Source organism: Amborella trichopoda, chromosome 8, assembly GCF_054954075.1.
Source record: "Amborella trichopoda isolate Santa Cruz 75 chromosome 8, AtrichopodaSantaCruz75HAP2 v2.0, whole genome shotgun sequence".
NCBI lineage: Eukaryota > Viridiplantae > Streptophyta > Magnoliopsida > Amborellales > Amborellaceae > Amborella > Amborella trichopoda.
In genome coordinates this window covers 10691526-10705807 of record NC_142343.1, presented here as the reverse complement: position 1 = coordinate 10705807, position 14282 = coordinate 10691526, and positions in this window count along the sequence as shown.

Below are 14282 nucleotides of genomic sequence, written 5' to 3'. Positions count from 1 at the left end.
AGAGAGAGAGAGAGCATTTAGCGTTGCGGGCGAAAATTCGCGTGTAATGTTTCGTTTCGATAGAGTTTAAAGGACCTCTGGCGGCAGTTTCTACCTTCGTTTCTCTCTCGCTCGTAATAGTGTTTGCGCTACCTCGTTTCATATCACTTTTATCGTATCGGCATACGAGTCCAACCGTTCAAAGTTCAAATTGAATTTGGGTTACTTTGGAGCGGTCGGTCACAACTTTATTTTATATTTTAATTTTAATTTATTTTATAAATTTAAATAAATTAAAATTTTAAGAGTTCATTTTTTACATTAAATCACACTTAACAAAAATATTTAAAAAAAATTTATAAAAAACAAATTGCTTAAAATACCTCCTAAAACTTTTCAAATATATTTTAGTCAATTTATTTTTTGTAAATTTTTTTTTATATTTTTAATAGATTCTCATAATTTTGAATAACACAGGCATAAATTTTAAATTTTCATATATATATATATATATAATTACTACAAAACGCGTATAGGTGAAGTTCTAAAATACTTCACCTACGATTTTATCACCGTTCAAAGTTTATCACACAATCACCAATGACTGATAGTGTTCGAATTTTAAAACGTTTTTTATAAATCATAATGATCTGAAATTTTGTAGGTATGTGCGCCTTAGTGAGATGCACATGAATAAAATATAAAATAAATAATTTGAAAGATAAAAATTACATAAAATACCCCTATAAAGTTTCAGATGTAATTTCATCATTTTATTTTATGTCTATTATTTTTTGAATATTTTATTTTAGTGCCAATTGGTCATATGTACACACGCTCCAAATTTTAAATAAATATGATTAGTACAATAATTATAAAAATTCAAATACTACTGGACAATTGTAAACGTGTGATGAACTTTAGACATTGATGATATGTAAGTGAAGTACTATAGAACTTCACCTATAGCCATTTTGTAGATGTTTATATATATATATATATATATATGCAGAAAATACAAAGGCTTCTCTTTTAGCCTTTGTATGTAGATGCTTCCATATATATCTACTTACTCTCTTTGATTATTATCTTTGTATCATCTTCCGCTACTTTTGAAAGGTGAGGCTTTTATTTCTTGTTTTTTTTCCTTTCAAATGTAAGCTAATTTCAAGAGGATGGATAGCTTCAATGTTTTCTCTTTTAACTACATGAAAAGTTTGAAAAGTATTTTGGACAGTATTAACTTAGGTATTTACCTAGAATTCTGGGTATTTTATTCCTTCTTTTGTAAGCATATCCCTTAGCCATTTGAAAAAATTTACATTTGTTTTATGTTGTAACATGAATTTATTAAATTTTATATGAAAAATTTATTTTAATCTTTCATTAAATTCTTAAATGAACAATTCTCATATTTGTTTATTTTCATCAGAGAAAAAATCATTTTTAACCTATTCTTTATCTATGGTAAAGTCATCTTGAGTTTGGATTGTCAAAATTTCAAAATCGAATTCAAACATAGTAGGTTCTTTTTGCTCAGTTTGGGAAGAGCTGGGAGTATTCACGGTATAGACTGGGTGTTGAACCTAGTTCTCAGTTTTCCTTAAACTTTCAAGAATAATTCTATCATTATGAGTCATTTCATAATTAGATTGAAGTATAGAAGAAGTTGAACTTCTAAGAGGAATTCTAGAAGGAATTCTCGGAACCATATTCGAAAAAATAGTATTAGAAATACTTATCCTTGTTCTTCTGGAGGATGAAAATTGGATTTCTATTTCTCTATTAGGATATTCTATAATTTGTTCTAGCTCAGTATTTTCAAGAGTTGGTAAACAGGTCTCAGATTGCAGAGACCAATTTTCAGGTAAATTTACCTGTTTCTAAGATATGGATTTTGGTATAACCAAATTGGATTTTTCCATGTAAGTTTGAAAAAATATTGTTTGTCCTTTTTTATCCATTTGTCTTGCATTAGGACAAAGAGTATTCATAACTTTATAGCAAATTATATAAACAAAGGCCAAATTCTGGGATCCAGGATTCATATAAAAACCTTGGGTTTTAAGGTTAAGAGTCAAAATTTTCAGTAAGTTTGGATCAGATAAGGACATAGAGAAATTTGAAAAACATTTAAAGTATATAGGTCCATTGCATACACTTGATTCAACGATTCCTAGAAGAGAGTCATTGAACCTTCTATGTCTATTATCTCTTAAACAAAGTAAAATCGAATTATTTAAACCAGTTCTGGTTAACGGTTTTACAGCTATTTGTACGAGACCAATATGGAGATAGTTAAACCCCTTTTAATATGATCTTTAATCATTCTCGCGGATAAGAGTTGGAAGCTATCTTGGTTTTCCATAACAGAAAGAGTTTCTTCAATGGTTTTTATTGAAAAACTACTCTTAAATTCAAAGGCTCCCTTTTTGTATATATCATTAGTAGGGACCTTCGAAATATTCTAGTTTTGTAATTGTTTTTCAACATTATCTATAATAATTTCCTCTGTATTATTTACCCTTAAAGTATTACTAGTAGAGGCGGTCTTTCTGAATAGACTTACCATTTAAATCTTGGGTTTTTTCCCTTGAGTCAACTGGAAATAGTCCTCGCACCTTACGGCATTCCTGGCTCACGGTGGTCATTGGATCACAACGACTTGTAGGGTTTATTGACCAGATTTAAATGTGCAAATAGGTTCAGTTCACCACTTAATACAACTTAGCTTTAATACCAAAAGATTATGAGAACCAGATGGCTAAAATTGAAGCCATACCCCACATAATAAAGCATAACAATTATACAAATATCTTCCTACAGATCATAAGAAAATAAACTAATAGGATAGAAAATGTCCTAAACACAATAAAACCTCAACATCAAGATAAGAAAGAAGAAAAAGAAAAGGGACCAGTTTTATTCAAACCACCGCCTAGTATTGTGGTGGGAAAATTCAACCTACATGGAATTAAAAAAGAAAGAGGATAATAAAGAATTAGTAAATGAATTGGTCAAACGACTTAAAAAACTAGATATCAAAAGGAAAATCCAGTGGTGTACAAGTCCTCCAAGAAGATAAAAGTTTTTCAAATCAAGATATATCTGAAATAGAAAAAGCTTTTAATCATAAAGCTTATAAATCAATAGAATAGATCATGGGAGAAAAACTAAGTCAGTTGCACCAACTAGAATGTACTACCCTAGACCAACTCCTGTAGATATTCAGATAGAGGAAGACCTAACTGCCAGTTCAGTTTCCTATTCAGGAAGATCTATAGTAAATTGAAATCTATATGGGACAGATTCTTGATCTTATGAAACATATGACCTTGTATGCCCCCGCATGTAAAGTAAGTGAGAATCAAGACCACGAAATTGCTAAAGTCATTATATGTGGATTTACCGAATGGCTTAGAAGATGGTGGGATTTCCACATGGATGAGGAAGCCAAAGATCAAATTCTAAATGCTGCTAAACAATACAATATAAAGACTAGGGTCGGACCAAAACAGGTCCTAGAAGATTTAGTAACTGGGGGAGATGCAGTAAACACATTAATATATACCATTACACTCCATTTTATGGAAAGTACGACCCTTTTATCTGCTAGATCTAAAGATCTACTTTAAAACTTACGTTGACCCACTCTTTCACATTTTAAATGGTATAAAGATGTATTTTATTTCAGACTGCTATCCAAGGAAGATAGTAAAGCCGAGCATTAGAAAGAAAAATTCATTGCTGGACTTCGTAATCTATTTGCTAAAAAAGTAAAAATAAGATTAAAAAATAAGCATGGAGGAATTATTCCCTATTCCTTATATCTCCTTGGAGAACTCTGAGCATAAATCTGTGTTGAAGGTCTTGCATTATGCACAAACATGAAATTGAAGAGACAATTAGAAAAGCAAAGAATGACTAGAAGAAAAGAATTAGGAGACTTTTGTGAACAATTTGGGTTTAATACTTTACCAACTTCCAAGCCTACTCACAAACAAAAATATAGAGACTCTAGAAAATCTAAGAGTAATTATAAAAAAGAAAAGAAAAATACTTTTCCTAAAAAATTCTTACATGATCACTCTTATAAACAAAAGGGGAAAAGAAAGATACCAGTTTGTTACAACTGTGGGAAAGTAGGACATTATAAAAATAAATATAGAGTAAAAAGGAAAATAAATGCTCTTGAAATAGACCTTGAGATCAAAAGCAGTTATTTGATATTTATTAATTAAAAGGGATGAGTCTGATTAATCTTCTGACTCTGATGAAGATTTACTTATTGGATAAATAAATGATGAATATTTAATTTTTTCAAGCTTTGACTCTGAACAGATTATGAAGAAAAGACTAATATAGACTGTCATTGTGATTTCTTAAATACGCTCACAAAAGAAGAAAATCTTATCATTGATTTAATTGATAAAATAAGTGATCCCAAGGCTAAAAAAGAAGTCTTAATGCATTATATCAATATGACCAAAGAACCCTCTAGTTCTTCTAAACCTTCTCTTATCCCTACTCGAGAAGATTATAGTTTTACGGATATCCTAAAAAGAGTTCAAAATAAAAATCAGGTTCACAAAGAACCTACCATTCCTGACTTAAGAAATAAAATAAATGAAGTTCGAAATGAACTTATAACTTTAAAAACCAGAGTACAAATTCTAAAAATGGTAACCACTAAAGAAGTAAGTGGTAATGAGAATGCTGAAGAAGAATTTCATGATCTAATACATTATTATAATCACAATCTTTTACCACCCGAAATTGAAAATACACTCCCAAAAAGATGATCCGCAAACTTCAAATAACTGTAATATGCTGAGAAAGTAACATGATTATAAATATGTAAACCTCCTGGATAAAGTAATAACCCAAAGATGGTTTACCATTGTTAAATAATGGCAAAAAAATAATACACTTTTCAGACCACTGCTCTTATGGATTCAAGAGCAGATTTAAATTGCATAAATGAAGGTTTAGTTCCAACAAAATATTTTAGCAAAACAACACAGGTGTTAAATATTGCTGATAGTAGTAAAATGATAATAAATTACAAACTGTCTGATGCAACACTATGCAATAATGGTGCATGTTTTAAATTTCCTTTTATAATGGTCAAAGGTTTAAACCAACCTATTATTCTTGGAATTCCTTTCTTAAACATGTTTTACCCCATCAAAATTGATAATATTGGGATAAAAGCTGATATTGAAGGACATGAAGTATACTGAAGGACATGAAGTAAAATTTGACTTCATTGATAAACTTAAAATCCATGAAATAAATAACATTAAAAATAAAATCTTTACTAAGGAGAAATTCCTCTTCTATCTGAAAGAAGAAGTAAAACATAAAATTATTAATGAAAAATTAACTTTACCTCAAATACAAGGTAAAATCAATAATTTCAAAAAAATGTTAGAAAGAGAAGTTTGTGCAAACATTCATAATTCCTTTTAGAATAGAAAGCAACATATCATAGAACTTCCTTATGAACCTGGCTTTAATGAACAAAAATTCATACTAAAGCCAGATCTATACAAATAAACAGTAGGCCCATTAGGATACAATTACTGAGATTTGTAAAACTGAGATACAATAACTTCTTGATAAGAACCTTATTAGGAAAAGTTCTTCGCCTTAGAGCTGTGCAGCTTTTTATATGGAAAAAGCTTCAGAAATTGATCCGTTATCCTATTCCAAATAAAAAGGATCTTTTAGACAGACTTGTCAATGCCTGTATTTTCTCAAAGTTTGATTTGAAATCAGGGTATTAGCAAATCTAAATAATAGAAAAAGATAGGTATAAAACAACATTTAATGTCCCTTTCGGACATCATGAATGGAATGTGAAGCCTTTCGGGTTAAAAAATGTCCTTTTAGAATTTTAGAATATTATGAATGCTATTTTCAATCTTGATACCAAATTTATAATTATTTACATTGACGATGTCTTTGTTTATTCTGAAAATATTGACCAGCATTGGAAACATCTGAATATCTTTTATAAAGCTATAAAGAGTGCATGTTTGGTTGTTTCAGCCATGAAAATAAACCTTTTTCAAACTAAAATAAGGTTTATTGGACACAATGTCTTTCAAGGAAGAATATTCCCTATTGATAGGGCAATAGAATTTGCTTGTAAATTTCCTGATATCATTAAAGATAAATAAGAATTACAACGATTTCTAGGATGTCTAAACTACATCTCAAATTTTTATAAAGATTTGGCTTTGGATGCTAAACCTTTATTCCAAAGGTTAAAAAAAAACCCTTCAGATTGGACTTATGAACACACCATGGCAGTTAAAAAATTAAAACTTAAAGCCAAAGAATTACTATGTTTAGCCCTTTCTAACACTACAGCTTTCAAAATAATTGAGACAGATGCCTCTGAACTTAGGCTAGGAGGAATTCTTAAACAAAAAATCTAAGATGATGAGCAACTTATATGTTTTACATCTAAAGCTTGGAACTCAGCTCAACAGAAATATTCTACTGTTAAAAAGAAGTTTTAGCAATAATTCATTGTGTGACAAAATTTCAAAGTGATTTGCTTAACAAAAAAGTTCTTATCCGAACTGATTGCAAATCCACCAATGACATTTTAGAAAAATATGTAAAAAATCTAGTCGCAAAACAAATTTTTACCAAATGGCAAGAAATTCTATCTTCTTTTGATTTCGATGTTGAACACATTCAAGGAAAATATAATCATCTTTTTGACTTCTTGACTCGAGAATTTTTACAGGGAGGGAATGAGAAGCCAACATCAACCAATGGATATAGTTCCTAGCCCAGGAAAGACCCTAGCTTCAAATAGTTCCAGCTCAGGAACATGCATGGCTTCAAAAGATTCCAGCTCAAAAAATACCTGACTCTAAATAGTTCCAGCTCAAAAAAAACCCTAACTTCCTCATATACTCCAAATGCTTTAATAAGAAAGCAAGCTTAGGACATTGAAATATCTCCCCAACAATCCCCTTTGAGCACTGATAATTCAAACCAAAATAGAATTCCATTTCTCGAAACAACATATATACTGTTGATCATAATAGAAAATGCGCACATGGAAAAAGATCCTATTGAAATAGCAGTTTTATACTTACGCCATCATCTACATCCAAATATGGGAGATAGATGTAGAGAATGGTATGAAACAATATTAATGGAAACCGGGTCTATGTCAATAGTACACCATTATAGAAACAATGACTCGAAAATAGCATATTCAAAATTCCAGATACATAAAATCATTTTCTTATAGAGACTGGGGTCTCAATCCTTTAAAACCAATGGTATTGAATACCAAAGGATTTAAAATCAAATCATATCATTATTTCGAATATATTAAGGCATGGGATTAAATATTTGCCTACCAAAATACTAAACATACACACAGCTGGTACGTATAGTTTAAAAGAACTGAAATTCCCAAATTGGCTTAAAAGTTGGTTCCTAGAATGGGGATCAGTAAGCCAGATACTACCTGAAAAATTGCAAGTATCACAGAGAAAATTATCTGATTATAATAAGAATAGTCTAAAAGAGACTACCACATTTATTTTATGCCCTTATGTCAGGTCCCATGGATTTTAAAATGGTCATACCAAATTTCTGAAGATAATTTGGATCGGTAGGATTATATTTCAGAACTACAACGACAGATTTCAATTAAATGGTGGGATGCCTACAAAAATGATTCTCTGGAGCCAGAAAAAATTTATATGAAAGTCATTCCAAATTTTGCATCACAATTTGACATAAGATTCTCTGAATACATTTCACTAATACAACAAAAGAATTCAAATCTTTCAAAATTTGAGATTAGAAAAAGGCTACTCTTTGCCCTTGAAGAATACGAAGTTCAAAGACCCACTTTATCAACATATGATTTAGAAGACTGTGACCCTCCAAACAGAGACGACTGTACGAGAATCTTTTCTCCACTAAATTGAAGAAAACATCAGGGGCGGTACGACTCATGACTATTTAGGACACGTGTCCCGAGAAAAACTCCACAGTCAAAACCATTATTGCCAACAAAAACATTGTAGAAGAATTTTTTACTTTTCTTGATATGAAGCGCATCTTTTATCTTTACTTTTACTTTTACTTTGTCGGGGCGAATCTTATCTTTACTTTGTCTGTGCGGATTTAAAACTGTTTAAAGTCTGATCTCCCTCTTATATAAAAGGGAGCACATACCAAAGGAGGAGACACCTTCGGATTTAAGTTGTAGAGCTTCCAGCTATAGTCTTCTTAAGAGTTTTAGGTTGTGTGTTTGTAAAAGTGTGCTTTGGTAAGAGTGTGCTTTGTAAGATTGTGCTTAGTGTGCTTTTATGTGCGTTACTTCCGGTCAACTACTATCCATGTAAGTGCCTTACCATGTCTTTCTATTTCTTGTCTATTACTCTATTTGATTATTGCCTTATCTATTACTCTCTTTGATTATTATCTTTGTATCCTCTTCTGCTACTCTCTTTTATTATTGTCTACCATCTGTGTATCCTCTTCCGCTACTTTTTCGCTAATTTTGGTGATCTTCTTGGAGGACTTGTTTCATATCAAAAGCAGCGGAAAAGGATACAAGAAGTCAAGAAGATGATTATCTTTTCCTTGAATGTGTTCAAGAATATAATAATTATAGATGTAGATAGATGGGATGAAGTAGTTGCCTACCAAAATACTAAACATACGCACAACTGGTACATACAGTTTAAAAGAACTGAAACAACAGAATCCCCAAATTGGTTTAAAAGTTGGTTCCTATTATGGGGTTCAACAAGCCAGATACTACCTGAAAATTGTAAGTATCACAGAGAAAATTCTCTGATTATAATAAGAATAATCTAAAAAGAGACTACCACATTTATTTTATGGCCTTATAGCAAATCCCATGGATTTTAAAATGGTCTTATGAAATTTCTGAAGATAATTTGGATCGGTGGGATTATATTCCAGAACTATAACGGCAGAATTCAATTAAATGGTGGGATGCCTACAAAAATGATTCTCTAGAGCTAGAAAAAATTTATATGAAAGTCATTCCAAATTTTTCACCACAATCTGACATATATATATATATATATATATATATATATATATATTTATATATGAAAAGTCTTAAAAACGCCCAATTTGAATAGTGTTTTGCCTGAAAATCACAATGCCTGTTGTGGTCTTTTATTCCATACCGTAAAAAAAAATCGGATGGCATCAAGCCGATGGACAAAAACATTGTTCATTTCACCCATAAGCATTGTATAGTCTCTTACACACACATACACACACACACACACACACATATAGGAAAGTATACAATGACACCATATCCCTTTGGTACAAGGCAGTTACAATTAATCGTGACCATTGGATGTGAAATTGGATGGACGCATTTATTCCAATGACCAAGCTCATACTTCAAAAGAAATTTTCTCGAACTTTATGACACCCCCAAGCTATCATATTTCACATCGGATGATTATAAGTATCTGTGACCTTCTCGTATCAAATGTAAATGGTCTCATTGTACACAAGCCCATCTTTTTCTCAAGATTATTAATACGAGAAGATTGTCAATTAGACCATTGGAAAGAAAAATTTATTGCTGGTCTACCCTATTTATTTGCAAAAAAAGTCAAAGATAGACTTAGAAAGAAACATAATGGAATTATAGTGTATTCAACCTATACACTTGGAGAACTCTCAACAGAAATATGTGCTGAAGGATTAGCTTTATGTACTGATCTTAAACTCAAAAGACAGTGAGATAAACAACAAATTACCAAGCGTAAAGAACTTGGTGATTTCTGTGAACAATTTGGATACCATATAGATGGGAAAAATATGCCTGAAAAGTTATATAAGAAAAAGAAAAAATATAAAAAAGACAAATATAAATCCAAATCAAATAAAGTACATAAACAATATAAAAAGTCTAAACAAAAATTTATAAATAAATTTTCTCCAAATACAAAGAATAAAAAGAAACTTCCAGTATGTTATAAATGTGGAAAAGTTGGTCATTACAAACACCAATGCAAATTAAAAAAGAAAATAGAATCATTACATTTAGATGATTCAATTAAATCAAAATTATATACTATAATCAACTATGATTCAATATCTTCAGATTCTACTGACTCACATATAGAACATATTCAGGATAATGACCTTTTATGGACAGAATCATCTGATTCTTCAGATTCTTCGACAGACACAGAATCATCCAATCCAATAAAAGATACTAATTGTAGTTGCCCTATACCTACACATAATCTTCATATGCTTACTCAAGAAGATAATTTAATATTAGATATTATTGAGAAAATTACAGATCTAAAGGAAAAAAGATCTGTAATCACTAAATTTATTACAATAGCTAAAACAAAAGCAAAGACACATCCAATAAATAAAACACCTGATGAATACAATTTTGCTTCTATTATGAAAAGAGTAAGTGAACAACATACTTCTCAACAAAAAGAACCTTCTATTTCAGACTTAAAGCAAGAAATCAAAGAAGTTAAAAAAGAAGTATTTCAATTAAAAAATAGGATCAAAACTTTAGAATTACAACATCTATCTCAACCAGAAACAGATACAGAGGAAATAGAATTCGATCAGCTTATGACTTATGATCCTGATCCACCAGAAGATATACCAGAAACCTCAGAAGCCAAACCTCATCTGGTAACAATACCCTCTGTTAATCTGATAAATAAAAAGATCCTTTGATCCAATAAAAGATTCAATCAATTCAACAATAGATAGAAACCTCTATATGTAGTGAGCATCCCAATGCTTTTTGGGAAAGGAAAAAACATAGTATTAGTCTACCATATGAACAAGGATTTGATGAAAAACAAATACCTACAAAAGCTAGACCAATACAAATGAATATTACTTTATTAGATATGTATAGAAAAGAAATTAATGACCTCCAAACAAAAAAGCTAATACGGCCAAGCTCATCACCTTGGAGTTGTGCAGCTTTCTATGTCTATATATATATATATATATATATATATATATATATATATATATATATATATATATATATATATATATATATATATATATATATATATATATATATATATATATATATATATATATATATATATATATATGGAAAAGTCTTTCCAAAGCCTACATGCGAAAATGAACAACGATTTTGCCTATGCTTATCACCATCCAAAGTTCATCTCACTGTCATGATTGTTCGATAGTGTTTCAATTTTTCATTTTTTTCTATAAATCGAAATAATATGAAATTTGGAGTATATGTACATCTTAGTGAGGTTCACCTAATAAAAATTTGAATGAAGTATTTCGTAAAATATAAATTAACCAAAATACCCCCATAAATTATCAGGGGTATTTTGATAAATTTATATTTTACGAATTATTTTTTTATATTTTTATTAGATCCTCCTATTTTTTATGAATACACGCTCCAAATTTTAGATCATTCCGATTTATAGAAAAAATAAAAATAAAAATTGAAAAACTATCGGACAATTGTGACCATGTGATGAACTTTGAACGGTGATAAGCATAGGTGAAATCACTGTTCATTTTCGTCTATAGGGGTTGCGTAGTGTTTTCCTATATATATATATATATATATATATATATATATATATATATATTAGGAGTCGGACCATGAAACATTAAATATATTTTGAAGGTTTGATAACGACACCAATATTTTATTTTAAGGTGAAATTTTTCATATAAAAGGCAATATTTTGAAAAATCATAATTAGAATAATATCATTTTAGGAGGACAATCTTAAAATATCAACTTCTTAAATACTTAATTGATAAATCTAATTTAGTTTACCACTAATTATAAGTTAAAATATGTAATGGAGCAACTTATTTAATTAAAATCATAGAAAACTAATGTTAATACCTTTTTATTTTAGCAGTATTTAAATAGTGTCCCTAAAATTTTCTAATTCTATACAAATGTTCTTTTCTTAAATACATCAAAATTGCATGTACAAAAAAGAGATTATATTTTTTTAAAGATAAAAGTAAATAATGAAGAGAGAGAGAGAGAGCGTAAGAGAGAGAGAGAGCGAGAGAGAGAGCACGCGAAAGAGAGAGAGAGAGAGAGAGCACGAGAGAGACAAAGCGAGATCACTTTTTTTAGAAGAGAAAGATATGTACCTCTTAAATGCATTTAAGAGAGAAGGATAGAGAGAGACTGCGTTTGGAGCAGTTTTAGGCATGACGGATAGGGTCAAGGAAAAGACAGCATGCCCGAAATGAATGAGAGTGACAGGAGTCTGCGTGGGCTGGGAGGGAAACAAATCGTGCTTATTATGAAGAGGAGAGATAGAAAGAGAGAGGGAGTCTATGTGAACACACAAGGGAGGGAAACGAAGAGAGAGAGAGAGGTTCATTGGAAAAATTCAACAATGGGGCATAAAAGTGAAAAGAACAAAAAAAATCAATCAAATTGAAGGAAATTGGATAGAAGACTGGAAAGAGAAAACTGAGACAATCAGGTATTTTTAATATTTATTTATTGTTTACAAATTTCTTATTGTAGGATGCAGTATTTTATGGAAGAACTATAACTTAGGGTTTGTATTTTAACAAGAGATATCAAAGATAAATATGATTTTGTTAGATGTACTCTTTTTGTGATTATCAAGTACTTTCTCTCATTTACAAATTTTTTATTTTTACTATAAGAAATATTTTTTAATGGAAGACAATTATCAAATGAATAGTATTCAATTTAAGGTTTTTCTATGAGATAGATGCTTTAGTAAGTTTTAAAACCACATAATAATTTTGTGAAAAATACAACTTATGAGATATTTACAATGTTTAGGCTTATATATGAATTTAGCATTTATTTTGAAATATTATTTTTTGAAATAGACTTTTTGCTTAGTGTTTGGTTTAGGCCATGTCTTTGAAATTAACAAATTTTTTCTTCAGAAATTACTACTTTTGCCTCTTCTCTCTCTCTCTCACTCACTCACTCTTTCCGTCTCTCTCTAATAGGTTTTACTTTTCAATTCTTAATTTCATCTTGAGTTACTACTTATTGTGCTATCTAATGTGGATTTTCTTCAAAGGTTTGAAATAATGTTTTGTTAAGATAATCACCAAATTAATAATTTTTAATGGAAGACAATCATTAAATTAATAGGGTGTTCAATTTTTTTATATATATGGAAAAACCTAAAAAAACGCCTATGGGCGAAATGCTACAGTGTTTCGCCAACGCCACGAACTTGCTATGTCCATGGCGGTTTATTGAACGAACCCGCAATGGACAGCGTCTGTTGCAGTTTGGCGTCCATTGCGGTTTATTGACCACCACGAACATGCTAGGTCCGTGGCGGTAAAAATAGCACTCCGCTCAAATTTTCAGACGATGATGAGCCTATGGGTGGAAACATTGTTTATTTTCGCCCATATGCGTTATCTATATATATATATATATAGATAACGCCTAGGGGCGAAAATAAACAGTGTTTATATATATCTGCATCAACACAATGCCTATGGGCGAAAATAAACAGTGTATGAATATGAGATAGATGCTTTACTAAAGTTTTTAAACAACATTATAATTTTTTGTAAAAATAATGGTTGATGAGAGATTTACAATATTTAGGTTTATCTCTTAATTTTGTATTTATTTATTTAGACATAGGCTTTTTTCTTAACTTAGAGTTTTTGAGTTTGGGGTAAGTATTTGAAATTAATAATTTCTATTATTATATTATACGAATGGCAATTAATGTATTTGGCTTCTAAAATACTCATGCATTTTGTTAGTGTCTTCTAAAATTACTTCAGTTGTCAATTTCTTTATTCCAAAGCTATAAATATGAGTGATGTCGCTTTTATTATTAAGAAAGGTATTATTAATATTTAGTAAAAGACAAGGATAATTATAGAGTGATCCCTATATATGTATAGGGTGTGTTTTGTATAGAGCCTATGCTCTAAACAATCAAATTAGAGCCTACCTTCAAATAGTGCAGAGAAATGTAGTTTCAACATTGGAAATCTTTGAGATAGCCTTAAAATATATTTTTATATTTAGTTATAAATTTTAAAGTTTCAAAAATAGCATAGATCGACATATCTATGAAAACTTGAAAATTTTGAAACTTGACCGTCCAAAAATGCATTATGCAATACACTATTTCCAAAACTTGAAATCTATTTTTTCTCATGTCCATGTATCTTAATGTTGAGATGATCAATTTGAGGATATTTGTGCATCAAAACAATCTCTTCTAGTGAAA